Genomic DNA, 26,037 nt, shown 5'->3' on the forward strand with positions numbered 1-26,037 from the left:
GAAATTAGTACCAGGAGGCCATATACTTTTTTATTTTTTTCTGGTGCAGATTTTGATTTTTAATCATTTCATGGATTCTCTTGACCTTTATGGTTGAGTACATTAAAAAAACCCCAGCCAACAACCATGGCCTGAATATTTATTCCTGCTAGAGGTATGTAGTCATTAAAAGGAGTGATATCAGTTAGCAGTGTATTTTTCGGATAAAATACATATTAAAACTGATTAAATTTTGTTCTGGAAGTTACAAATACCAACTTACCTAGTTGTGCATCTTAACTTTTTTTTTTTTTGTTTTAACCAAAGTAAATGTTTACATTTTTCAGAAGGAATCTCTCTCTCCCTAATGATGAGCTTATACTGGCCTTTCATTTTAGTGTGTGCTAAGTATTTCAGATGTTACTGTTCAGAGGGGTGTGTATGTGGGCTTGTATACAATTTAGTTGATTAAAATTCCTGGCTGTTAGTAAAGACACACTTTTTTTGTAGAGGTAGATACCTAACCCTTCTCCTTTGGAACAAAGGGATGGGAAGCAAAATGACTGCATGCCATGAAGGTGTTTTGAATGTGTTCAGTAATGGGAAATACTGCTTGGAGTGAGAAGCCTGAATGGTACACCCATATTGTGTCAAAATTCATATGAAATAACTACAGGATACGGTCATTTAGGGAGAACATGTAGAGATCCTTTCTGGTCTAGGTGATATTCACCTGTCAAATTCAGTGGTAAGTCTGCATTGCAGTAGGTGAGCTATTTAGAGATTTTTTTAAAACCCCTTTTTGCAGTTAAGTTTTCATACTCCTCAGTATCAGTACCCACCCGCCCCCATGGGTAATGGGGAAACCCAGGAAAGAATGGTGATACTGCGCTTGGTGCTCCTGAGAACATTTCCCAGGCAAGTGAAAATGCTTCAGAGAACTATTTCTGTGAAAGGCCTTCAGTACTTCAACTGAAAGCGTAATTAATATTATAATTAAATTGACTCTATATTTAATTATCTGATCTGTCTAGAAGAGCTTGTGAACCTCAGTTTGGACACAGGTGCAAGCGTGGCCACTTTAGGTGTGGGAAGCGTGTATTTAATGCAGGTTAGTGTCCGCTTTTGGTAAGTTTTCAGAGACGACCACTGTGAGATTGGTGTTGATCTCCTTTTATGGGAAGTGGGACATTCGCAGCTGGGATGGAGCTCCTGGGGCACCAGCTCCTACCTGCTGCAAAAGCCAGCTGCTGTGGCATAAACGAAATTCCATTTTATTTTCCACCCAGGTGTTTTTCTGCCACAGCCTGTGGTAGAGGAGCATTTCAGACCTTTATCCCCTGGTAGAGAAACCTCCACGTTTCCACCCAGGAGCTCTCTGCCGATTTCCAGCTCTCAAGCGCTTGGTAGCAGTTGATGAGGCTGTCAGAAGGGAAATACAGCTTTTATATCTTCCTTTCTGAGCTCACTCTTTCCTTCAGTTCGGATTATGATCTTCATTTGTCTTCCAGTCATGCCTTTTGGGCTTGATTGTATCTGCAGAGGCCCCTGATTTCCCTTTCCGCAGCACAAGTGCTCCGTGTACTTTCTGTTTCCTCTGTAATTCATAAAGTCTCTCCTAAAACTGCGGCATTCTTAACTGTGCGTTTGGGTTCCGAATTAGCTCCCCTCGCGCTCGCTGATGTGCAGCTGGACGGTGTTCTGCTCGACTGGCTTTTCCTCGGGTGGCTGTGGAGGGCTGAGTGCTGTCTCCCGGTGCCGTGGAGGTGCTGGGGCTGACCCTTGTCACAAGGTGAGAGGTGCGATGTCCTGCCAATCTCCTCCTCCCAACGCTGGTACGGCAAAGAAGTATTTGAAGCATCCCCTAGAGAACTGTGTTATTAGCCAGCGTGCTCGGGGAGGAGTGACTTTTGCATTGCTTTCAAAGTGCAAACGAGGTGATTTTTTGTACAGCATCGTCTTTGATTTATTTGCGGGTGAGATCATGTGCCTGAGAAGAAGCTGGCTGTGAGGGAGAGGTTTGTAGCTCTTCGCGTTGGTCTCATTTCTTAATGTACCGTGATCTTTCTAATCAATTAAACTCAATTTTGCTACTTAAACTCCGTAAGACATCATGTTCAGTCCATAGAAATATTTGATCCGAAATGATTGACTGGGAAAAGTGTTCTTGTTGTATTCTACGGTGGTTTTTTCCATACTACGTAAATAGTATTTTTTCGCTGATTTCAAATGCAAGTCCTGTCTGATGTTACTGGATTCTTGTATGCAGTCATGCATCTCTGATAAATAGATGAATATTTTCATTCCAGTGACAATAAATGAAATCCACCTATCCATTTCTTGCCAGTTGACGGTCTTTTAACTCTTTGAATTAAGAAATATTGGCTCTTAATTTGTAGCTTTTCAGAACTGGGAATACATTTTTGAAAACTATTTCCGTGTGACTCTACTACCAGTTGGTCAAATGGTTGCAGTTCTCCAGAGGTGTCTAAATTGCCTTACCTTCTTGTTCCTTCCACTGAACTGAGTCATTTGGTTCCTATTTTTGTGTTTAAAGCATTGATGTAATGAAATTTGAGAGGAAAAAGTCAGTGGCAGTGCTATGTTTGTTTATGCAAATTCATGTAAACTTGATTTCTTGATGAAGTAAGGATGATGTGATCACACTATCTGCCTGCCTGCCAGTGATTCTGTATTCCCTTTGCACTTTGATTCAGATTTCAAAGGGCTCTAGACGTGGAAGAACATCTAGTGTGGTGTTTTTTTGTTTTTTTTTTTGTAAGTTTGGAGAAAGTTGGCTGCTGGGCAGAGGGGAGAGAATAAAATGAGGGCTTCTACCTGCGGAACAGGGCTCGTAACAGTTCCCCTTATTTTTGTAGGAGATGGCATCTTGCTGGCTGATCAGGTCATGTGCAGCTGGAGCACATGCATTCCTTTGCCAAACAGAGATAGGGGCTGCGGGAGGGAGTTTGGGAGAAGTTTTGAGCAGGGAAGAGCTTGGAAGTGTGATGTGGGTGGTGATTGATGGCCTTCATGTAAAAATCAATAGGAAGTAAGTGCTTGTTTGTCTTGCTGATTTTGGAACAGCATGTATAGGATCTATATTTCCTGTTCTGCTCTGATATATTGATGCTTTGCTCTGTTGGGTGGGTGATCTTGACATGGGATTTTATGTTTATTTTCCTTGCTGATTTGAACCGGTAGCAACAGAAGGTGTTGTGAATTTTCAATTTTTCTTTTGTTGAGAGGCAGGTGTGCTTTGTGATGGCTGGCTGAAGCAGGAATCCCAGACCTGTAATTAAGATCCCAGTCAGGGAAGATCCAGCTCCTGAGGTATACCCAGCATTTGCAGATCTTCTAAAATTTGTGGAAGCTGATGAGTATGAAGCAGCTTTGGAGAACCAGACCATTTTTTTTTTTTCCTCTTGGGCTCCAAACAGGAACATGAATACACAAATCTGAGTCATTTCCAGGTCTATTTTAATATATACCTTCACTCAGATATGAGCATTTTGTTATTTATCTATTTTTCTGAAATCTCTGTCTCGCTGCCTCTCGGTCTGAAAGCAGATGACAGTTTGTCATGCTTGTGTTTAAGTAAACCTTGTATTTCTTCCCTCTTTCCTGTTGTATCCGTGTAGGGGAGCAATGCTGCTGATGATATTAATGGCACAATATTTTATATTTCAAAGAATCGTATAAGGAATGAGCTTCTGTTGAGGATGATGGAGATGCATTGGTTTCCTCACAGCTTGTGCGGGACTTGAATAATTTTTAAAAAGTTCCTCTGAGTTTTGTTTACTATGAATGTGCTGAAAGCCCTGAGCACTGCAAAGGAATTTCAAGTGACTGTGTGCTTTCTGGGGAGGAAAAAAATGTGAGCCTGTTGACGTTCTCCTGTAAACCATTTAGGAGATTATCACCACAGGATTTGTAAAAGCTGAAAAAATGTGTTCCTGTCCTCTGTTGGAGGTGCTGTTTTGTATTTGGCTGTACTTTTCCCTGTCTTTCCTTCCTCTTCTTGGGTGTAACGATCATGTGGAAAACTGGAAGGTGGGAAAATGAAAAGTCAGAGCAGAAAAATGGAGTTTATCATAGCTTTTGTACGATAACGTTCTCAATAGGAAGATTAATGCTGGAGTGTATTTGTAGGCTGAACATTTTTGCCTTCCTTGTCTTAGCAAGGGTTAGAGATTTGGGAGGATTATTGAAGACAAGCTTAGAGTATTTTATGAGAGAAAAAGTACTAAACTGGCAAAAAAAAGAATAGATGCCATCATGCCTGCTAGGCATGTCTAATTCCTTGATAAAATGGATAAGGATTGCAGACTGCAGCAAAAGTTAAAATAGACCATAACATCTTGGGTTCTGCAGGGTTGGGTTTTTTTTTTGTTTTTTTTTGTTAAGTTCTACAGCAAATCAGAAGCAAAAAAGAAGATCTGCCTCTTTTGTGGTATCAGACTCTTAGTTTATCTGCCATGAATTAAAGCACAGTGTTTGGGCTTTTGCTTTTGTTGGTATTGGATACTCAACTCTCTAAATGTGATAACGTGTAGGTTTTATAATTTTGATGTTGGAAATACATCCTGAAGGCTAGTGAAAAGTTCTAAGCACAGCTTGCTTTTCCCCTCATTTTCCTTTCAATTCTTTATACTTGAATTTGTAGGTGATGACAGCTTGCTTTTTTAATGGACGAGAGCATTTATGTGGTTATTCATAACAAACTCCTCAAACTCCTTGCGGTCCCAGCAGGTGAGTGAGTGTTCCTGTTCTGTGGGTCGTCCTGTTCAATGCAAGATTTTGGACCTGGTGGCATTCTGTGTGCATATGTGTATACTTATTTTTTTTACGTATGAGATGCCTTGTTGGTGTTATTGACAATACAGAGTTGGAGGTGATCTCTGGAAGACAACTTGTTTAAATGTCCATAGATGGGCACTACTTGTAATAGCCTGTTCCTGGAGATACTTGGCCCTGACTGAAGGAAGTCCCTGAGCATGTTTGATCATCTTCTGCCACTTAGGTGGGCAAAGTAAGATCACTCGTTACACTCGCTGATGATTTTTCATCTAAGATCACTCATTACAGTTGCTGATGATTTTTCAGCCAAGATGAGTGTAAGTGTCTCTACGGACAGAAGGGCTCTTAAGGCCTTGTGCCCGTTGAAAAGTATTTTGAATTAAGCTTGTGAGCATTTAAAGTGCAATTACTTTGGAATAGGTCCCCATATAAACATTTATTCTGTGGTAATTTATTCTGCAAATAATTTTCTTCAGTTGCCTGTGTATGTCATCCCTTAATGAGACATTTAATGGCTTTTGCAAAAACTATGGCATTCTGCTTATTTTTCAGATTTGATGTTGTGTAGTATAGGCAGCTAGAATAAGGTTTCCATTTGGCCTTGTGGTTGTTTGGAGGAGGAAATCGGGCTTGTCTCAACTCTTGTCCTAGAGTGACCACTGCTGTGTTCAGACTCAGGGTGGTCACTTGGCCACAAGAACAGGGTCACCTAAAGGCTTTCCCATTGCTCATCCCTGTAGTGTGAGGTGAAATCAATGGAAGGGAGATTTGTTAAAGTTCAAATTCGCTCTTGATTTGGCTTACATTCACAACAGAATTTTTTTAAGTCTTAAAATGCAGTGCCATAAATTTGCAAAATGGTTTCTTTTTCTTTACTGTAGCATCCAAATCCTAGCTGCTGAGCTTTCCTGTAGAGCTGAGTCTTCTGAATATGGGCTGATCTCATTTGGAAGCTCAAGAAAATATTTCACTCCATAAGAATTTTTGCACTGTCTGTATGTAACATGCATGTACACAAGTTGAAGTTGTAGAGAAGATACTTGGTTGCAGTTGGCTGCTTCTGTGGTAGTAGACTTCTGTTGTGGGCTCAGTAGATAAATGTGGTATCGTATCTGTTCTCATCAGAGTTTCAGCTTTTCTTGCATAATTCCTGGAGTTTGATTTTACATATGTGTGTGTTAGCATTACCATAAAGAAATAATGTCTTAAATTGCTTTAGGCTTAGTAAAATGATGTTGGAATGTTGTAGAGCAGATGGGTGTTAAGAGTTTTTGCTGGTTTGTGAATCAAAGCCCTCATTTTATGTTATGAACAACTTCTGAAGAAAAGTGATAAACCCCTGAGAGCTCTTGGCTGCTTTTGTGTTGCCATGTAGCAAAATGCCTAGCACGAATCCTGTTGTTCTGTCCATGCTACTGCGAAGGTGGTCCAAGAGATTACTCCTTTCCTTCCTGGTGCTGCTTCTGTCACAGTGACCTGCAGCTTTTCATACCATTACGGCTGCTCCTGTCCAAGATTCTTGGAAGGTCTTTGCAGTCCTTAAGCAAGATCCTTGCATGTAGATGCACTAGCTCTGTTTTCACTGTGGGAAAACAGAGCTTGGAGATTTCTTGCTGACGTTGCATGGCGAGGCTGGGTCAGGTGGTGTGCTGCTTCTCCCTCTGCAGGGGCCAGGAGATGGGTTTGATTTGCTTTGTGTGCTATTGGGATGTGCTCAGATGCTGTGTTGGTGGCTCTCTGTATAGACTTAGAAGAGAGTTCCTAGAGCTTGAGGCTTAATTAGACTGACCTCCTTGAAACCACAGAAAAGAAGCCTAAAAGCTATTTATTTTGGGCTACTGCTTACCATCTACCAGGACAGTCAGTCTTAGTTCGAAGCTCTCAAGTCATGAAGAGTCCACCACTTCTCTTGATATATTTTCAGTAAATAATTACCCCCTTGATTAAAAAATGGAGGTCTGATTTGAATTAGTTTCCAACTATTGCTTCCAGAAGCCTTTTCTTGTCTAAACTAAAAGGTCCTTTGGTACCTAATAACTCTTCCATTTGAAGGGAACTCATAATTCCGTAACCAAATGGTCTTTCAGCTTTTATTTTGGTTAAGTTAAACATGTGGCATTGAGCTTGGAAGTGTTGGGCGGTTTCTTGCCTGGCAGTACCTCAGTTTGTGTTTCAAGGTCTCTGGCTTTCACATTTTGTTTCCTAGGTGTAGCACCTTGCATTTGGTTGTATTGAAATCTACCTTGAGTGATCTTTGCAGTCCAAATGGCTGTGTATTGCCGGCCTGTCCTCTTCATTTACCATCCAGAGGACCATTCATAAATCTTGTCTGTGATCAATGTTAATTTTCAGATCTGTAGTGGACCTCTTGAATCGTACCAGGCTCTTTAGCAAGCCCAGCAGAACTCTACTACAGCTAACTTTGGTGGTGGTGATTTTCCATGGATGACTGCTTTTAGTCATCTGTCAGTTGGCCAACTCTAAATGTGTTTACTGTGCTTTGTTGACATAGCATAGTGGTAATTTTTTGATTAAGTTGTCATGTGCAACAAAAGTTTGCCTGTTACGTTGCAGCAGTTGCCACTATCAACCTGATTTTGAATCTCATTGAAGAATGAAATCAGCTTTGTTTGACAAGACCTAATTTCCGAAACACTGACTGTCATTAATTTTGTTCCTGGCCTTTTTAAGTCCAGATCAAGTCTGATTCAGTTTTCCCTTATTTTGTCCAAAGCCAATGTCTGGCTAACTGATTGAGAGTTACTTGAGTCATCTTTTTTGCCCTCTCCTGATGTTGTGTTAGAAATGATTGTCTTCTAGATTTTCTCCTGTGTTCCAAAAAATATTGAGAATGAACACTCAGGGGCTCAGAAATGGAGAGTCCTCAAAGAGTCTTCCACCGGTTCAACAGCCTGGACCTCTGAGGCACCTTTCCTTACTGAAATGTGGAGCTGGGAGAGAGCTCGGGAGACTTTCCAGCTCATTTGCCTCCTTGAGGCAAGATAAAGTGTCTCTGGAGCATCCCTGACAAATATTTTTCTAATTTTTCCTTAAAATCCTCCCATATAGGAGGTACCTAGCTTCCTTAGGTAGCTGATAGTGGATGCTTAACCAGTTTAGTTAAAAGCTTTTCCAGTATCTTTTATCTCTGGCAAGTTAAGATACGTTCCTTCACTCCAGAGGACATGGAAAATAACCCATCCCTTTGTTGTCACTGATGGAGGCATGTTACGTTGTCCTTCAGTTTTCTTTCCTCTAGGCTGAATGAGATCCTTTAATCTGTTCTTGTGGATTATATTGTTTCCAAATCTCTTCATTGTTTTTGCAGCTTTCGTCTGTACCTTGATGTGTTTACTATACATGGACTTGGTGCTCCATGGTCTTGTCAGTGTTGCATAAAATAATGGCACTATTAACAAAAAATCTGAAATGCCTCCCCCCCCCCCCCCCCCCCCCCCCCCCCAATCCGTTGTATTGCTAATTTATATTAATTTCTGTTCCAATATACCCTTTAGGTTATTTTCTCTTGTCCATCACCCTAGCTAGTTATTCTCCACCTGCACAGCAACATATGCTGCTCGTCCACTTGTTTTTATTAGGTTTCACCAGGCTATTTTGGACTAGCACAATTTGATCTTGATGCATCCATGTTGTTGCATTCTTTGCTTTATTGTGTTGTTGCTTAATAATTTTTCTAGTCTCTTCCCATTGATTACAAGGGGAGTTGAATCTCTAATTTGCTTTAGAAGCTTTTCCAAACTCCACTCTGTAGCTATTTCCTTTTTGATCCCAAAAGCACTTTGTGAGTGAATGTAAGTGGATCATTTATATGCAAATTCCTTAATTTTTCCTTGCTAAGTTATATTTGTGAAAAATCAACATCTTAAGTGATGCCTATTTTCATTACAGTTGGACTCGATGGTTTTAAAGGTCCTTTCCAACCTAAATGATTCTATGAATACATTGGTATTTCATTAAGATGATGATTAAAAACTACAAATATCACACAAGTTAAAATCAATTATTTCAATCAAGAAATTTTGCAATCTTGATTTAATTGCGACACTTAGATATGTTTAAATGCAACTTTGTCCTTTTTCTTCACTGTCAAGACTTACAGTCCAGTGATTATGTATTGGTTGTAATGAGGTCCAAAATAGTTACTTTGTGTTCTAAATTGTCACCTATGATTTTGGGAAACGAATCCCCTGTAATTACTTGCTGCATGAGGTTCTGTAGCCCTCCTGTCTCCTCCATAACCCCACATCTTCCCCACTTCCCCCTTTATGTACCTATGGAGTCACATACCCTGCTCCCTGTCTTGGTGCTTCCTAGAACCTCCTCCTGGGCTTCACCCATTAAACCACACGAATTACTGCTGCGTTGCCCTGCACGTTCCGTTACTCTGCGGTACTGATCACTGTCGGAGAGGTGAGCGTTTTTCCCCCCTGCTCTTTGTAGTGGTGTGTTGCAGCCATCACTTCCCTTTCGTATTGGAATGCTGTTGAACTAATAGTTTTAAAGTCCAGTCACATGCTCATCACACCAGGTTTCGTTTTTTTTCTTATTGCCGGTCAGGATTTTATTTGTTCCTGCTTGTTATTCAGCCTCCTTGCAGCCATATATAGCAACAGAAAATTCATTTTCTTTATGGACGCTCTTGTCTGACTTTGAACCTCATTTCCCCTTCTAAGTGTCCTTCTTTTGTGTTTAGCTTATTCCTTTCCTGGATGCATCAGCAGTTTCATCTGGGAAGGTGTCTTATTAGTTGGAAAGATGCTAGCTCTGCAATTCGTGATCTCTGTTCCCTGCAATATCGTTCCATCACTCAAATCCAAATATTCTCATCAGTCGGGCAGCCTTGTTTTGTTCGGCTTTTTTTTTTCTTTTTTCTTTCTCTTGCATCTTGTACAGAATGTTTTAGCTCAGGGATCAACAGCCTGTGGATGTGCAACCAGACTATGAACGGGGTGCAGGGCTAATAACATTGGCATTTTGAGGCGCTCATTTGCAGGAGGCAGCCGCTTGCGATTTCTGACTCTCCCTGAGCTCTACTCTTCAGCAAAAGGCACTACCTTGTGTAGAAGCAAGATACCATTGACTAGCAGATCCCTGCCTGTTTGAGAGGCGGCTTCTACCAGATCCTGCTAGCTTTCCCTTAGCACACTCGAGCTGTAGCACGGGGAAGAAAAAGCCTGGCATGGCACCATACAAAGACTGCCAAACCTTGACTTAGAGTTTCCTTTTCAGTTCTTTTCCAGGTTTCCTGAAATCTTTTCTTGTCTGCTTAGTTCCATCTGACGCAGGGCTGCTGCTCCTGGTATGCACCGTTACTTCTTTTGACCAGACTGATTAGCCAATATTTGTGATAGTCTGTTGAAAGAGGAAATCAATGACAGCCAGGTATTTCTCAGAGGCAATCGTGCTGATTCACAGAGCATGTTTGCAGAGGCTAGTTTTTCCGAACACAGTCTGAAGCAAACAGCAGGACACCATTTTGCTTGGTATTCCAAGGTCATTTTTTTCCTGCCAACACTCAATACATGCGCGCTCGCACGCACACGTATGTGCAGAGTTTTTCTGTGACTTACACTGCGGGTGATTCTCTGGCTGCTCTTGACTTCCTCATGCTTTCCCGACGCTCTTCACTGACGGTCCTGGCTCTGTCAGTAGGCTCGACAGCGTGTGGCTTCTCTCCTGTTCCCTGTGGTTTAAGTAGTTTCCCCTTCTACCAAAACAAAGCCTGGTGCTCTGTGTTTGTGTTCAGCCCTTGGGAAGCTTTTTTAATGCACATCTGTTTAAGCCAGTTTGTGGCTTTTTAATCTTTTCATCCAAAATTCCACGTAACAGAATTGTCTTCAATGGAGATTTTTTTGGGTGAATTAATAATCTGGTTCAGCCTTGTGCTTTCTTCAGGGACAATCTCTCTGCCAGGTAACTCAAATCCCCCAACCTTTTTTGTTGTGACCGGTGTTTTGCGAGCAATAAATGATTTCATGGTCAGACACTGGGAGACTGGCATCCAGTTCTTTCCATGCCCACAATTTCCCTCTCGTTGACAAACTGCATAAGCAGTGCCTCAGTTTCCCATTTGGAATGTGGTAAAAAGAGTTTCTAATGCCTCTGTTTCCCAAGATACATAAATGAAACATTGGGAGATGCCACTGTGATGACTTCTCCCCTTCTCCAGCACATGAAAGAATGAAAAGGTTGTTGACCCTGCGCCCGTGGTCGCCTGGTTGGCTTCCTTCATTATGCCCTATATGGCGTTTTTCTTTTAATTTTTGGACACATTTGAAACCGTCACCAAATTATTCCGCATACATGGAAATGGCTCTCACAAAAAGTGCGTATGGTGTCTTGCTCGTTTTGGTTTACAATTCAGGCTGGTGCCTTTGATGTGTGAAACTCTTGATTTGAATCTTATCTGCTTGTGAGACCTCTTTCCCCAGGACTGTGCTGGCAGTCAGGATTAGCTGGGCTTTACTTTGTTGGCAATCTTGATTTAAATCTGAGAGGACTTCAGCTGAGTTTTCCCCTCAGGCAGGGGGGGCATTGATTCTGGAATATGTTTTTCTTGGTGTTATCAGGGTTTTCTGGCTATTGAGATAAGCCACGGAGTGTACGGATGACCGAGTTTTCTTCCTACAGCAGCAGGAAGTTGTGTGTGTCTTCAGTGGTTTTAGGTTCTATCTGACCTTCCTATGATTTTCCCTTTTTATTAGTATTTCCTATTTCTGGCTTTGTATGTGTGTTTATATTAGCCAAAATGTAGTGGGAAGAACACTGGGGGAAAACAATCTGTTATTCTTTGGCTCTTGGTTTCTGCCTGCCCCTCTGAGATGCTGACAGGATTGCAGGAGCATGGGTTGTCCTGAGGAAGGACAACCCAGGGCCACACGGACTTGCTTGGTTAAGTTCTAGAAGGACTTTTTTTCGGTCTTCAAAGTTCATAACTTGTTCTGATTTAAAAAGAAAATGAAACTGGAAAATCTTAAGGACCAACATGGAAACATGCATTTTCTGTATCTTGATAAGTTTCAAACTCACTTTGCTGTCAGGATTAATAAACGTGAACTTCTGCAGGTGTCAGATCTGTGGGGCTGTGTATGCGTTGGCTGCTCTGGGCTGAGGTCACTCATCTAGAAAGTTTGGATGATGCCCATTACTGTTACTTCTGGCCATGGTACACCCATAGAAGAAATATGTAAATCAGTAGCACCCAGTGGATATAAGATACTGATTTTCTTACTAGCGGCTGTACAACTTTTCAAGCAACAACTGCTACCTGAAGAGCTAGCTGTAAATCCTTGTTGATGCTAAAACAGTCTTGTTGATGATAAAGGGTACAACCCTGAACTGTGAGATGCTGCAGTGCAAAATAAGCTTAAAGACAAAGGCACCCTTTGCCACCGTCTGCATCTACATCTCAGCAGGATAAGAATCGTGATTGTATTTCATGACTGCAAATTCCTGAAGCACTGGCACCCAAATCCAGAAATCCTGATGCTGTGCTTTGAAGGCAAGAAGTTTTGTGTAGGTGCCTTGCACTAATTTTAGCTCATTCTCTTGATATAGCACATACCCTCTCTGAACTAAGGCTTTTGCTCGCCTCCTGATGTGAAATATAGTGTGCTCTAAAGGCTCTTCTGGTAGCCAACTATCAGGAGGTAGTATTTTGATGATACAGCTTTTAGACTACGTAGTAAAAACACCTGAAGTACTTTTATGGTTTCCTTCTCAGACCATCTGAGCCACTTACAAACTGTAGTTAGCAGTGCTTTTAGAGGTACGGGAGTGTCGTTTACTCCAGTTCCCCATCTGTAACATGGGCATCAGATGGGCTGAGAGCCTGGTTTTGTCAATGGTTTAGGTGGGTGCAAGTGCTCAGTGCTGCAAAAGATGTAATTCTGTGCTCCTTCCTGCTGCACACTGCAGCGTGCCTTGTGCGAAGGCATGGCTTCAGGGAGTAACTGGTGGGACTGACATACCTTCTGCTTGGAGCTGCCCAGTTATGTTTCCACCTGGTCTGAACTTGTGCTTGGGAACACATGGCCCAGAAGAAGGGAGGAAAGGTGAAACTGCACTTTCTGGTAACACCCTGAATTTATTGGCTTAAATGACTTTAAGTTTGGCTTTGGGAACTGAGGGGTGGTTTTATGTCCCCAAGGTGTAGCTTTACGGTGTATTTGAAGTAAGGGGACTGGCCACCTTGCTAGGCTGTCTGTGATGCTTGTCTGACTGCATGGTGAGCTGATTCCATGCACTGAGCCAACAGGAAAAATAACCTACTCAAAAGCCTTGCAAATGACCAGGAAAAACCTTGCAAAGCACAATTTGGAAGGGGAAGAAATAAGCTCAGGGATAATGCCTGGCATTTTCTGGGACTTCTAGCAGAAAAACTCCTTTTGATTTATTTATTTATTTTAAGTTATAGCAATACAGTGTTTCTTTTGCTGGCTCAGGAAGAGAGACAACAGGAGCTGACTCAATCTTGTACTTTTAGGGGTCTTGCCTTTTAGTAAAGAGGAAAAAAACCCCAGAGATTAAATTTACTTATGATGTGTTCTCAAGAAGAAACACGGATGCTTTGTTGGAGATCAGTAGTCTCTGCAAATCTTTTTATATTGAAGTAATTTAATGGGAGTATCCATTTTAAGATTATTGGGGAGTATCCAGAATCTATTCCTGGTACTGAGAACGGAAATCTGTTTTAATTGGAGCAGCTTTCTGGGAGCCTTGCTTCCTGCCAAAGTGGTAACAGTAAGAATGATCAGTAGCACAAGCAATTATAAAAACCCCAGGCATTTTGCATCCATTTCAAGTAGCCTGAGTACAGTATGAAACAAAAAAAATGGGGGAGCACCTGGGAAAACGGAGACTAGGTATTAAACCTTCCCCCAAAAGTACCTGAATCAATTGGGACATAGGTCCTGGGTTCCCCTTTTGTGTTTGTTTTATGGAATGTCTTGTACTTAGAGAGGTGATAAAAATCCACTGCTGCCACAGATAGCATTCGAGATTTCTTATTTTTTTTTTTTACTTATGTATAATTAACCCTGATGATCTCTTCCTGATGTGGTTCATTTCTGTATTTCTAGGCAACACGCAAGTGAAGAAATAAAAACAATTAACACTAGGAAACAAAGACAAAATGTTATCAGATAACCCAGGGAAGTTATATAGCTGGAAGCCTTTAAAAGTAGTCTTTTTGGCAGATAACTGTATCTCTCTAACTTCAGAACGAAAAAGCTTTGCAGTTACCTTATTTTTAAAACCAGTTCTGTTTTCCAAAATGCCTGGAAAAATTGAGCTTAGCCATTAAAATGCTGCTCCTTCAGCATTTAGTCTTACAAGTTTTTGTTTACAGGGATAATTTAGTCCTGTTGGACAATGTACCTGTAATACATGTTAATAATAAAATCTCAGAATTCTGTTCTCACATACTAAAATGAAAAGGAAAATTAAAAGTATGTATTTAAAAATAAATTTCATATAATCTGGGATGATGAATGTGAGAATATCTCTTGCTATAAATCTAAGTTTGTTGCCACGGCGGGGAAGACTGTGTACTATAGTCTTCATTTTCATATCCTAATTATAGTTTAAGTCCTTCTAAAATTTACCTCTAATTCTAAGTTTCCTTAACTTACTCTGCTTTCAGAATTATTGCTGTATCTCTCTGTAGCGTATCTGACCAGAAGTAGCTGATTTTTATCTTAACGCTGATTTTCATCTGGGTGACTGTCTTAAAGGCAACAATAGTGCAATCTGTCCTTATTCCCTGAAACCACAGCTGTTTGAAGTGTCAGCTATAGGACTCATTAATGAAGTGATATAGCACAGGGTCGCACAATCTTGAACTAAAAGCATATTAGGGTTTAGCAAAAGATAAACTGAAGTTTGCCAAGGGTGCTCTGATTCCCTTTTTCTCTTTGGAAGTCTTGAATGCACTGTATTTTTGCTATATTTTCCTCATTTGATAGGAGAATCAGTACAGTAAAATAAACCTATATTAATGTGTGCTGTTGTGACACAGATGATCAGTACAGGCACAGAGCAGTATGCTCTCTTTTTTTTTTTTTTTTTTTTTTGTCTTTTTTGGGGGGGCCTTTAGCAGGACACAAAAGGAGTGATAAGATGGAGGTCTCTACTGCAATTTCATAGTGCCTGCTCTTTGAAGGAAATTATCATCTGGTTTGAACCCTGTTGCAGAAGTTGGATGCAGCAATAGATACAATAAAGCTATTTATCTGTTAAGAGTTGTTTAAATATGGTGCTTGTCTTAATAACGGTGTAATTTGCAGGACGCAAATTGCTGTGATTTTATTCTCATAGTAATAATGATATGTGTTTGGACCTGCAGGACTCCTGCTGTGGTGAATTTAGTGGCAGGTTGTCTGATGTGTGCTCTTCATCCTGGGTGGTGCTGGACTAGTGCCTTTGCTGGGTGAGCAGTTTTGGGTTTTGGGCTGGCAAGCGGTCATTAGGTAACTAGTTGGTCTTTGTAAAGTATGCAAAATGGATGTGAACTCATAATTAAAGGTTAAAGGTGTTTTTATGTGAATTTTCACTTCGTGTACCTATGTTTCTCAAAACTTCTGTCTCTTAAAACCGCAACTTCCCTGATCTATAGCAAATCAGTTTTTCAGAGGTTGTTGTTTTCAACTTACCTGTTTGGGATTCTGCCTTGTATACATAGGCATGCAATAACCACCTCTTAGATGTCTTCATATGAGAACATTGAGAGACAGCCAAAACTCAAATAATAAAGGAGTGCTTAAAGACTTGAACTCAGTCTTGTTAGAGCAGATCTACCTTGCAAGTTACCATCAAGTGAATATCTAGTTAATATTAAGTTAATAATGCCTAAATAGGTTGCCAGTTTATTTCTTCAGTAGGAAATTAAATCGGGTTGACTGTGCTCAAATTACTGTTCTCAAATTAAGTAGCCCGAAGGAGAGCAGCAGCATGGAGCAGTAACCCTAGACCTGCCGTGCCTGCAGACCTGGTGCTGTGCTGAAACCTCTGGGGTTGTATTGGCAAATGAAGCTGTTCTCTACGTTGTGTCCCGGAGAACCGTGACTGCTGAGGTGTTCTAGTACCAAGAGATAGCCCAGTTAGAGAAGGTTGGCAGTATGTTATCAAATAAAGATTTGTGGTTAGTTGCATTAAGAACAGCAGGTTGTTGTTGTCAAATGGATGGGTTTTAGAAGGGTTTCAGTGGACTAACAGTGGAGCCAACAGTATTTTTCACAGAGTCACAGCGTAGCTGGGGTGGGAAGGGACCCCTGGAGGCCACCCAGCCCACCCCCCTGCTGAAGCAGCTCTCCCAGAGCAGGTTGCACAGAGCCGCGTCCAGGCGGGTTTGAATGTCTCCAGAGCAGGAGACCCCACAGCCTCTCTGGGCAGCCTGTCCCGGTGTCCCGTCACCCTCAGGGGAACGATGTTCTTCCTCACATTCAGATGGAAGTTCCCGTCTTGCACTTTGTGCCCGTTGCCCCTTGTCCTGTCGCTGGGCGCTGCTGAAAAGAGCCTGGCCCCGTCCTTGTGGCACCCACCCTTGAGATATTTGTGGCCATTGATGAGGTCCCCTCTCAGTCTTCTCCTGTCCAGGCTGAACAGCCCCAGCTCCCTCAGCCTTTCCTCATCAGGGAGATGCTCCAGCCCCTCATCATCTTCACAGCCTCTGCTGGCCCCTCTCCAGCAGTTCCCTGTCTCTCTTGAAGTGGAGAGCCCAGCACTGGACACACCACTGCAGATGTGCCTCACCAGGGCACAGAAGAGGGGGAGGATCCCCTCCCTTGACCTGCTGGCCACGCTCCTCCTGAATGCACCCCAGGATCCCCCTGGCCACCTTGGCCACATGGGCACACTGCTGGCCCATGGGCAACTTGCTGTCTGCCATCACTCCCAGGTCCTTCCCCGCAGAGCTGCCCCCCAGCAGGGCAGCCCCAGCCTCTGCTGGTGCCTACACTTGCTTTTGAATTAATTAGTTATTATTTATTATTAATATTAATTAATATTAATTAGGTATAATTAATTAATTAATTAATGAGGTCACTCTCCGCTCAGCTCTCCAGCCTGCCCAGGTCTCACTGAACTGCAGCGCAGCCTCTGGCCTATCGACTGCTCTTCCCAGGTTTGTATCATAGCAGATTTGCTGAGGGTTCCTCTGTCCCTTCATCCAGGTCACTGATGAGTAAGTTGAACATTACTGGACCCAGCAGTGACCCCTGGGGAACACCACGAGCTACAGGCCTCCAGACAAACCCTGCACCACTGGTCACAACCCTCTGAGCATTGCCCTTCAGCCCATTCTCAACCCACCTGCCTGTCCGCTCCTCTAACCTCCACCTCCCGAGTTTACTCAGAAAGTAATTATTGCTCTTGAAGTTGTGTCACTAGTACTGTTTGTGAATGACATGTCATACAGAGAGGTGGAACAGTAAGTCATGACCCATTAAGCAGAGGAGCAGATGGACACCTTGGGTGGTGTCTCCTGCTCCCCGACTGCCCAGCCTGGAGGGACAGTGCCATGTGGAGATCATTTCTCTCTCCCCCTTGGATGTGCTCACAAAGGGCAGGTATCATCATACGAGGTAATACTGATAGCTTGGTACCTTGGGCTCAGCACCTTTGTGTTTGATTTAAGTGAGATTCCAAAAGGAAAATAAAATAGATGTAAAGCAATGCTGCTGGAGGTAAGAGTTGCAAGCCATGCCTACAGAATGAAGTGGAAGGAGGAGAGAGTTGTATTATGAGTAGCAATACTGAAAGGGTTTAAAAGGTCAGTGGTGTGCAAAGCAGGTTAGTGCAAATGCTAAGGTTGATGCTGTAGGAAAAAAGGCATTTTTTTTTAATTTTTTTTTTTTTTTAAGATTTATGACCAAGAAAATATTTAGAAGAGAACAAATCTCATTTCTGTATTTGGTACTCATGACTTCTGTATGGGAAGTTTGTGTATGTTTTCTATTCCAACATCTTGAAATAGCTCTTGGATAAGTTGTAGGGGAGCAGAAGAAACGCAAAAATAGTCTGAGGACTAGAAAAACCACGCACAGAGAAGCTTAGAGATAAGTCTGTTAGCTTATCAGAGGGAGCACTTGACTGCAGTAGCATCACAGAAAATTCCAGGCACCAGGTGTACCCCTGTGCATCCCAGGAAGCTGTACCTAAAATCAATGTTTTAAAGGGGAAATAGGGCAGTTCAGAGTTGACGCAAAGCATGGTTTTGTTAGGGAGGTGGACTGCCAATTGTAATAAGTGATCAAAGGAAAAAGAGCACTGTCCACCTCCAGAAATTCCCTTGTTTGATCGCTTTTCTTTTAAAACTGTGTTGGCCAGCATGGGGTATGTTCTTGTCGAGCGAGCATTAGGTTCAGTTTGTGGGTGATATTTAATGGCACGTGGTAGGCAGGAGGGGAATTTCAGGGAAGCTGTCGCCTCTTCTTGACCTTTAAATTGATGAAACTATGAACACATCTTTTCTTCCCAGGCAGAAAGAATTGTGGAAGGGCACCAGACACCGTTAACCTGTGGCCGTGTCACAGAGGTCCTGTTCGCAGTTGACGGAGTTTGCTAATTGAAACATTAGTTTTTACTTAATGGGCCAACCTTCACATTATAATTACTACCTCGTTCAAGTTAAAAATTTCTGTACAGGATGGCACTCTGGTAAGGGCGGTTGTGGGTTATAGCTCAAATGAACTGCGAGCTCAAGACAAGCCTCAGAAATGTAGAGCATATGACGGCCACGGGAATGGATTTGCATTGCTGGGAGTTAAGGATAAAACTCTTTATTTCTCATAGGGAGTCTCTAAAAGCTGTAAAATGCGCATTGAAACCTGGACTGTTTTAGAAGTTGATGATGCTCACAGGGCAGTGGGTAGTGATCTCAATTTGGGATCAGTTGAGGGAGGGATTTATAAAATGGAGCCACCTGTATGATAGCTGGTTACAAACCATCTGTACATTTTTTCTCCCCAGAGTGGGGGAGTGTTTACCTCTGACTGCTGTGCCTTTGGAAAACAATTCAGAACACTCTATAAAATGGAGTTTGATGTCAGCACTAGCTGAAGTGATGTGACACCAGTGCTGTAATAAGGCATGTGAGCAGCGAGACAAAGACTGTTTAAATCCACTGGCTCCAGGTGGTGCATTACAGTACCTGGGTGTCTCCGGGTGATCTGTTGTGGCCATTGAAGCCAGGCTTTGCTCAGGTACCGGTCAGACCCTATTCACAGCTGTTTTCAGAAAATGTGCCACGTGCGTTGATCAGGCTTTGTCTGCATCTAAAACCTATTTCTGCCAGTTCTGCCTTGCAATCAAAACTGCTGGTTTGAGTGATATCTGAAGTGATCTAAGAATACTTAGGTGTATTGTCAAGGGTTTCGGTGCTAAATAAATTCTAGGAAAGATGAGATCCGAGCAAGCATTTGGATAATGTGAGCGAGACTGATGGGTTTTAACCTGTTTTCTGAACAGCGGGACGCGATTGATCAAAGAAAATAAATTTGGCTCAATGGCTTCTTTGTACCAAAACTTTCAAGAGCTGAAAATGGTCAGCTGAGGCGAGAGATTTGGGGTTTAGGGAAGGACCTACGTGATGAAAGAAACTGGAGCGGCAGGTTATGAAAGTACAGGTTGACAGTTCTGTCCTCAGCATTTTCCCCATAGGGATGTGCTGTGGAAGACTTCGGACAGGCTAGTGTAGCCTGGATAGTTACTTTTAATTAGTTTATTTATTAATCAAAGACCTTTATTGTGCTGTCAGGAAGATTTGAGTTTCTGGAAAGCTGATTGTCTTTACTGTTTGGGGAAAAAAAGAGTTGAAGAGGTGGAAGGCTCATTGCTGAGGGGAGGTGACTGTTCTTGAGGAACCTAGGAAGAAAGGCAAGTGCAAATTTTCCTTTGCTTCCCTCCCTGCTCTTCTCCTGTCTTCTGCAAATAATGTTTCTAGCAACTCCTGCCCATGTTTGCCCCTAAAGTAGGAATTTAGGACTTTGTTTCCATACCTGATTCTCAGTCAGGGGAAGAAATTTAGAATTTCTCAGCATGTCACCAGATGGGGTGGTCTGGCAGTGATGATGCTCACAGGGCAAAAGAGGAGGCTGGAAATGAGCAGAGGAGCTTGCAGATGCAGTGGTGCTCAGAGTTATTTTAACTATGCACTTCTTTCATGGCTGAGACACACCTATTTCTTGGTGTGATACACACACACACCAAGATGGTGTAGTTAAAATAAAAAGGGTCACACTTTGTTGCAGAGTGAGGAGCTGGAGGAACACATCTGTGGTGCCTGGTGCGCTACCCTGAGCAGGGCTTGCAGGTGGAAGCTGATAAAGACTGTGTTTGTACCTGGTTGACTAAGCTGTCCGTCTGTTTGGAAGCAGCTTGTTGGGCAGCGTACACGAGTTGTGTCGCTCAGTATGACTGCATGCAGAGTGGGCCACCTGAGCTGGAAATACATGTGAGAAATCCCTTCTTCATATGGCAGGTCCGAATTCGAGTGCGGGATCAAGTGGCTTCACAAGCAGGAGTGTGATACGTTAACTCTTGTGTAATGGGGCCCCGTTTTACAGTGGAGGAACTCAGGTTCGAAGAGGAGACTTAAATATTCATCAGAAAAATATCTGCTCACAAATACTGCATTTCCTTTTTGAGATGCCAGAAGCGTGTGTTTTCAGAGAATTTTTGCATCTTCCTATCACTTCATATATTCCGTACAAAGCTCTGTTGGCCACAGATGCGATTGTCAGGTCTCAGCATCTAACTTGCAGATTTGGCCTCAAGTGTCCGGAAAATGAAGATTACACAATTAGTTAATCGACTAGAAAGAGTTTTCAGTTGAGCATCACGGAGAATCTCTATTGCAGAAGCTGGGAAAGATCAGTTCCTTGGGGCAGTGTTTGTCTTAATGCCTGATGGCAAGACCATACTGGCTGTTCTTGCAGCTTCTTGTCATCTGTAATACATACCATCCAACTTCTTCGGCTGAGGGGGCAAGAGTCCTGCAGACAATGACTTCATTCACTCTTAAGGGTAACTTGGTTCTCGAATGGATCAAGATAGGTGTCATACCAAAAAAAAAAAAAAATGTTTCTAAAATATCATGCACTATCAGTGCTGGAATTTCTCTTTTTGTTGTGTGGCTTTGCAATCACAATGCGTATGCATGTCAGGCTTTAATGAACTAGCAATATGAAAAATAAAAATTTGCAGTATGGAACTATGTTTATTGTTAAAATGTTAAATAAGAACTGCAGCTCTAACATAAATAGTGTGAGGTTGATAGTTACTTTGCACAAATAGTGTTAGGAGGGTTTCTCCCTAACATAAGAAAATAGTTTATGTTTCTTACTATTTTATTTTATTTGATGTTGGAGTATGCTGAGACTGGGAAAATCCTGAATCCTGGATACCAAAGAACATAATGATGGGGAGTGGCAAAGGCCCCGTGTGCTGAGCCTGTGGGGATGGAGTAGGGTGCCTGCTGTTGGCATACATAAAGGGCCCGAGTGAAGGAGTAGGAGGATGAAATATTATGTGTTTAATTGTGCAAATTAACTTGTAAAAGCTGTACTTTTCAGAGGTGTATAATTTGGCCAGTTAGGGCTGATTTTTATGAGCATACTTAAAAACACATTTTCAATGTCTGTTAAATTTGCCTCACATTTTGGCCAAGTCCTGTAACCAAGTTCTGGGTACAGAATACTCAGCTAAGGTCTGAACATAAGGTCTGAGAGGAAGCAGACCAATTTCCAGCTTCTCAGGTTGAAGTCCTGCAAAATAAAAGTCAGACACCAAAGGCAGAAAACTGTGGCTTGACGAATTACACTTTATTCAGGTTGCAATGTCACTGAAACCAAGGAATGGAAAGTGGGGGATAACCTTTATTAAAGTTGTCCATACTAGCTGCACTTTAATGATACACAATTTTATGTACAGTTACGAACAATGGTCCTGTGCGTTAATGCATTGAAAGACTCACATCTGCTTTATTCAGCTGCAGAAATTTGGATATGAAACTACTGTACTTGATGGAAATGTCATTCTTTGCAGTTAAATTTTGCCATTGTGGTTAGTGAAGCATGTAAGAAAGAAACCTGGGATGATATTCTGACTTTTTCCGGTATCATTTTTTGCTGTAGCCTGTACGACATTGTCCTTGACAGCCATCACAAAATGTTAAAGATGTTGCACTGACTAATCTAACATCGCTGGCTACACTGGGGTTTCATTTAGTTCAGCCAAAATAGCATAGCTGTGTATAAGAAGGAACAGTTTTATGTATCTCAGATAGATCTATGTATTAAGACAGATCTGTAAATCTGTCCTTAACTGGTTTTTGACCTTAACTGTTTGTATATGTGCAAATACACGCACACACCAACTCATGGGTATGGCCTTAGCCTTATATAGGCACACATATATATCTATAGGATTAAACCTTAAAAAGATCTTTTTGCTGCTTAGAAAAAGGTCTGTGCCTGTAGTTTATAAGGGATGTATATGATTTGGGTAGAAGTTTCACAAATCAAAACCTTGTCCTTGTTTTGAAGAAAACTTTGTATCGAGTAGATAGCCTACAAAGGAAAACAGAAATAAATAGTGGAAAATACCATACCAGGTGGTGAGCGTTGTTGTTGCTGATGTTTTGTGGTTTGGAAATATTCTTTTGTAGTGTGAGAACAGCAATGCACCTCTGATCAAAGGAGCCAGAAAAATGCCTGACTGTTGAAAGAAACTGGGCTTAAGCCCCTGACCAGGTACGAGTCTGTCGTCTTTCTCTTGGATTGGAAAGATGGGCCAACTTCACTACACCTGGGTCTTTCCTGTCCATCACACGCGTCGTGATTCCGTAGCTGTGTAGGACAGAGACAATGGAAATGTAATATGGTCTCACCTTGGTGTTTTTTCAGTTGGTTGAGATAATGTTTTAAAATACACTGAAAAGCATCTGCTTAGAAATAAATACGAATGTGCTCATTCAATACCAATATAGGGATTGGTTTTGAAGAAAAAAAATTGCAAGACGAAAGATGATTTAAACAGATTTGTGGAAAAAGTGGGAATAACGATATGCAAATTTGGATCATTTGCAACCACTCTTTTACTCCAAGTGTCAGTTTTAGTTTTTATCTTTTATAAACCACTCGATTGTTGAATATTGCAAAGAAATGTAACCTCCTTGGAAGAAATCAAAAAGAATCCTGCTATTGAGTTAATTAGATACAAATTTGAGTGTGGTTTTTTTTTTAATATAAAGATTAAATGATCTATTCAACTATTTCAGGCTCTACTTGAGATATACACACCTGTGTCTAGCTTGCAGAGGATTTTCCTCATTAATTAAGAGCACTTTCCTTGTGTTATTACTTAATTGGGTGTCACAGGGAACCCGATGAGACAATGAAACAGTCTTAATTGCATACAAACTAAATGCATGGATACTTCATGTACTGGAGTGTTCCATGACGTGGTCCCCAGCTAGCTATCATCTACTAATAGCAATTGCTCAGTAAGAAAACATAGCCTACTTGATTTAGTGTAGTGTTAATCAAGGATTTTTCTTTGCTATAATCAGCTTTCCCCATTTATCAGACTTACTTAAGAAGTTTTCCAAGTTTGGCAGTATACAGTTTTGAAACATCTGAATGATCTTGACTGTTTTAAGTTTTGAAAGGGGCTTATGATATCCAAACTGCTGACTGCAAAGGTAAACTACTATCTTCAACTTTTCAAAATTGCATGCAAGACTTTTTTCTGAGTGTGCATATGTGGGTGTGGACAGTGGCCAGCTGATGGCTTGTGTGGAAGACAGCTGCCCTCATGGGGTGCAGGAATGATGTTTACTCAAAAGACTCACCATGGAGTGGAGAATGGATGGAGAGCAGCCCTGAGGAGAAGGGGTTGGGGGTGCTGCTGGACAAGAAGCTCAACATGACCCAGCAATGTGCTCTCACACCCAGAAAGCCACCCATGCCCTGGGGCTGCATCCCCAGCAACATGGCCAGCGGGGTGAGGGAGGGGGTTCTGCCCCTCTGCTCCCCTCTGCTGAGACCCCCCCACAGCGCTGCGTCCAGCTCGGGGGTCCTCAGCATCAGAAGGACACGGACCTGTTGGAGCAGGTCCAGAGGAGGCCACAGAGATGGTCAGAGGGCTGGAGCCCCTCTGCTGTGGGGACAGGCTGGGAGAGCTGGGGCTGTGCAGCCTGGGGAGGAGAAGGCTGCGGGGAGACCTTAGAGCAGCTCCCAGTGCCTGGAGGGGCCGACAGGAAAGCTGGGGAGGGGCTTTGGGCAAGGGCAGGGAGTGGTGGGACAGGGGGGAATGGCTTGAAGCTGAGAGAGGGGAGATTTAAATTAGCTATTAGGAAGAAATTCTTTACTTTGAGAAATTGGAAATGGGAGTAGAAGATGGGAAAAAGTGTTCACCATGCCATGTGTGTCTCTGCTCATCTTTCCCTAGCAGCCGGTAGGTGTGTAAATAACATGAATTATGGATGTAACTGCTGTAGCCTACAAAGTGCTGTGTATCTGCAGTGGAGTTAAACCAGTTTTATTCAGCACTAGACAGCAGAGCTACCTATGGGATTGGAAAACCCCCAAAACTTTGCATTTTCAGTGCTCATTCAGCTACAGTAACTTGATTCTTCCTTTTTCCCCACCCATTTTCTCCCCTTATACAACAAGTGTACCTGAAAACCTTGCCGAAACTTTTGGCCTAACCACTGTGCTTATGTGCTACTTTGCAGTTGTTTACTAGCTGTGCTTGGGAAGGTAGTCCTGAATAATGCTGGTTAAAACTTAGCCAGCAGAAGCTGGAGGGCTTTCAGACCCTTTCATTGTGGAAAACTCATCTGATCAATAGCATATTGCAGTATAAAAAATTGTTGTTTGAGGCAGAGTTATGTTTTTCTTCCTTGGAAATGAAATCTTTTGCAGTCTGCTAAGGTGTTTTTCAGATTTAGAATGAAGAGAGTCTCCATCAAGGCAAGGGAAAGACAAAAGCAGGGACCTAGACGTGGACTGTGCATGACACTGGAGTGACTTCTTGTATGAATCTGAGCAAGATCTTGTCTGGATATTTGTTCTTCACATCCCTGAAATGGAATGATTGATATTTCCCTTGTAAGGCTGTTTTTAGGCTTCTCGAATAAAACTTTTGCAGGGATCAGTTCTATAGAAGAAAAGTCCTTGTAGCTCTGAGTTTTGGTGTTGCTCCCACTTATAATGGTGAGAGCTGAAGAAAGAACTGATTTTTCTATAATGCGCCGAGGTCCTCAAGTGCCTTGTGTGGCAAATACTAGCAAAGGTAAGAAGTGGCAGTGAACCTGTATATCTTCTTGGGTTTTGTACTGTGGATATGTGTGAATTCCCAGCAATCACTGTCAAAAGAATTCAATAGTGGGAGGATCTGAATATTTTCTTCTTTTTTCATTCCATTTGTGGTTGTTACACCCTGTTTAATTTTTCCTGTTGTATTTCTGCGTATAGACATAGTCTGTGTGTGACTGCATTTTTGGTGGGAAGGGTGGTGGAGTTGGATTTTAGCATTTACCATCCTATTGCAAATATTTTTTGCCTTTCTTATATTGTTTTCTGTATGGAATAATTTGGATTATGAGACTACTCAGTATCTGACACATTTAGGTCATATATATATATGCTCTGTTTTACTTGCACAATCACTTATCTTATGCTGAAATAGGAAGAATTTTGAAGAAGTTGCTAAAACTGTGGTGTTATCGCCGTGCATATTTCTAGTCGGGGTAAATGGGGAAGTGCTAGAAAATAGGAAGCTGCTCTCTGCACTGAGAAGTGATCTGTGTTGCTCCAAGTCCACCTCTGGTTGTATTTTGATATATTCTAAGAAAGTCACAATTGCTGGAGTAGGATCCTTAAGCTGATCTCTCTGCTCTCCTTGGCTTTGCCTGCGTATGCACAGCTTGGTACCTGAAATTACTGAATGTGGGTGAGGCCGTGAGCCAAGGAAGGAGAGGATGTGATGGTGGGGGCCAAAAAGGAGAAGTCTTACTGGAATACCTCCTCTCTTCCATCCTGCGTGACCCTTTCCACTATTGTCAGCACAGGCAGGATTTACAAAACCCCGTAAGGTTTGCTGCAGCCACAGACCTTTCCCTGCATCCCCCCTTCGGGCTGCAGTTGTGAGCGATGCTGCTCGTGCCGGCAGGTTGGAGTTACTCCCCTTCCTAGCGAAATACATCAAAGATGAGAAATGATTGTGCAAATATTG

General features: G+C 42.1%; 1 protein-coding gene across 18 annotated transcripts in view; it reads left to right on the forward strand.

Annotated features, from left to right (window-relative positions):
• Positions 1–26,037, forward strand: part of FAM168A (family with sequence similarity 168 member A) — a 223,302-nt gene that overhangs the window by 2,154 nt on the left and 195,111 nt on the right. Inside the window, exon 1 of one of the 18 annotated variants that reach the window (XM_056328030.1) lies at positions 1,648–1,771. The exons of the other annotated variants lie outside the window; for them this stretch is intronic. The gene's annotated coding sequence lies outside the window, so the exon portion shown is untranslated. Of the gene's footprint in view, positions 1–1,647; positions 1,772–26,037 lie in introns of those variants that run through there. 18 annotated transcript variants of the gene reach the window in all.

This window comes from Falco biarmicus, chromosome 2 (assembly GCF_023638135.1).
Source record: "Falco biarmicus isolate bFalBia1 chromosome 2, bFalBia1.pri, whole genome shotgun sequence".
NCBI lineage: Eukaryota > Metazoa > Chordata > Aves > Falconiformes > Falconidae > Falco > Falco biarmicus.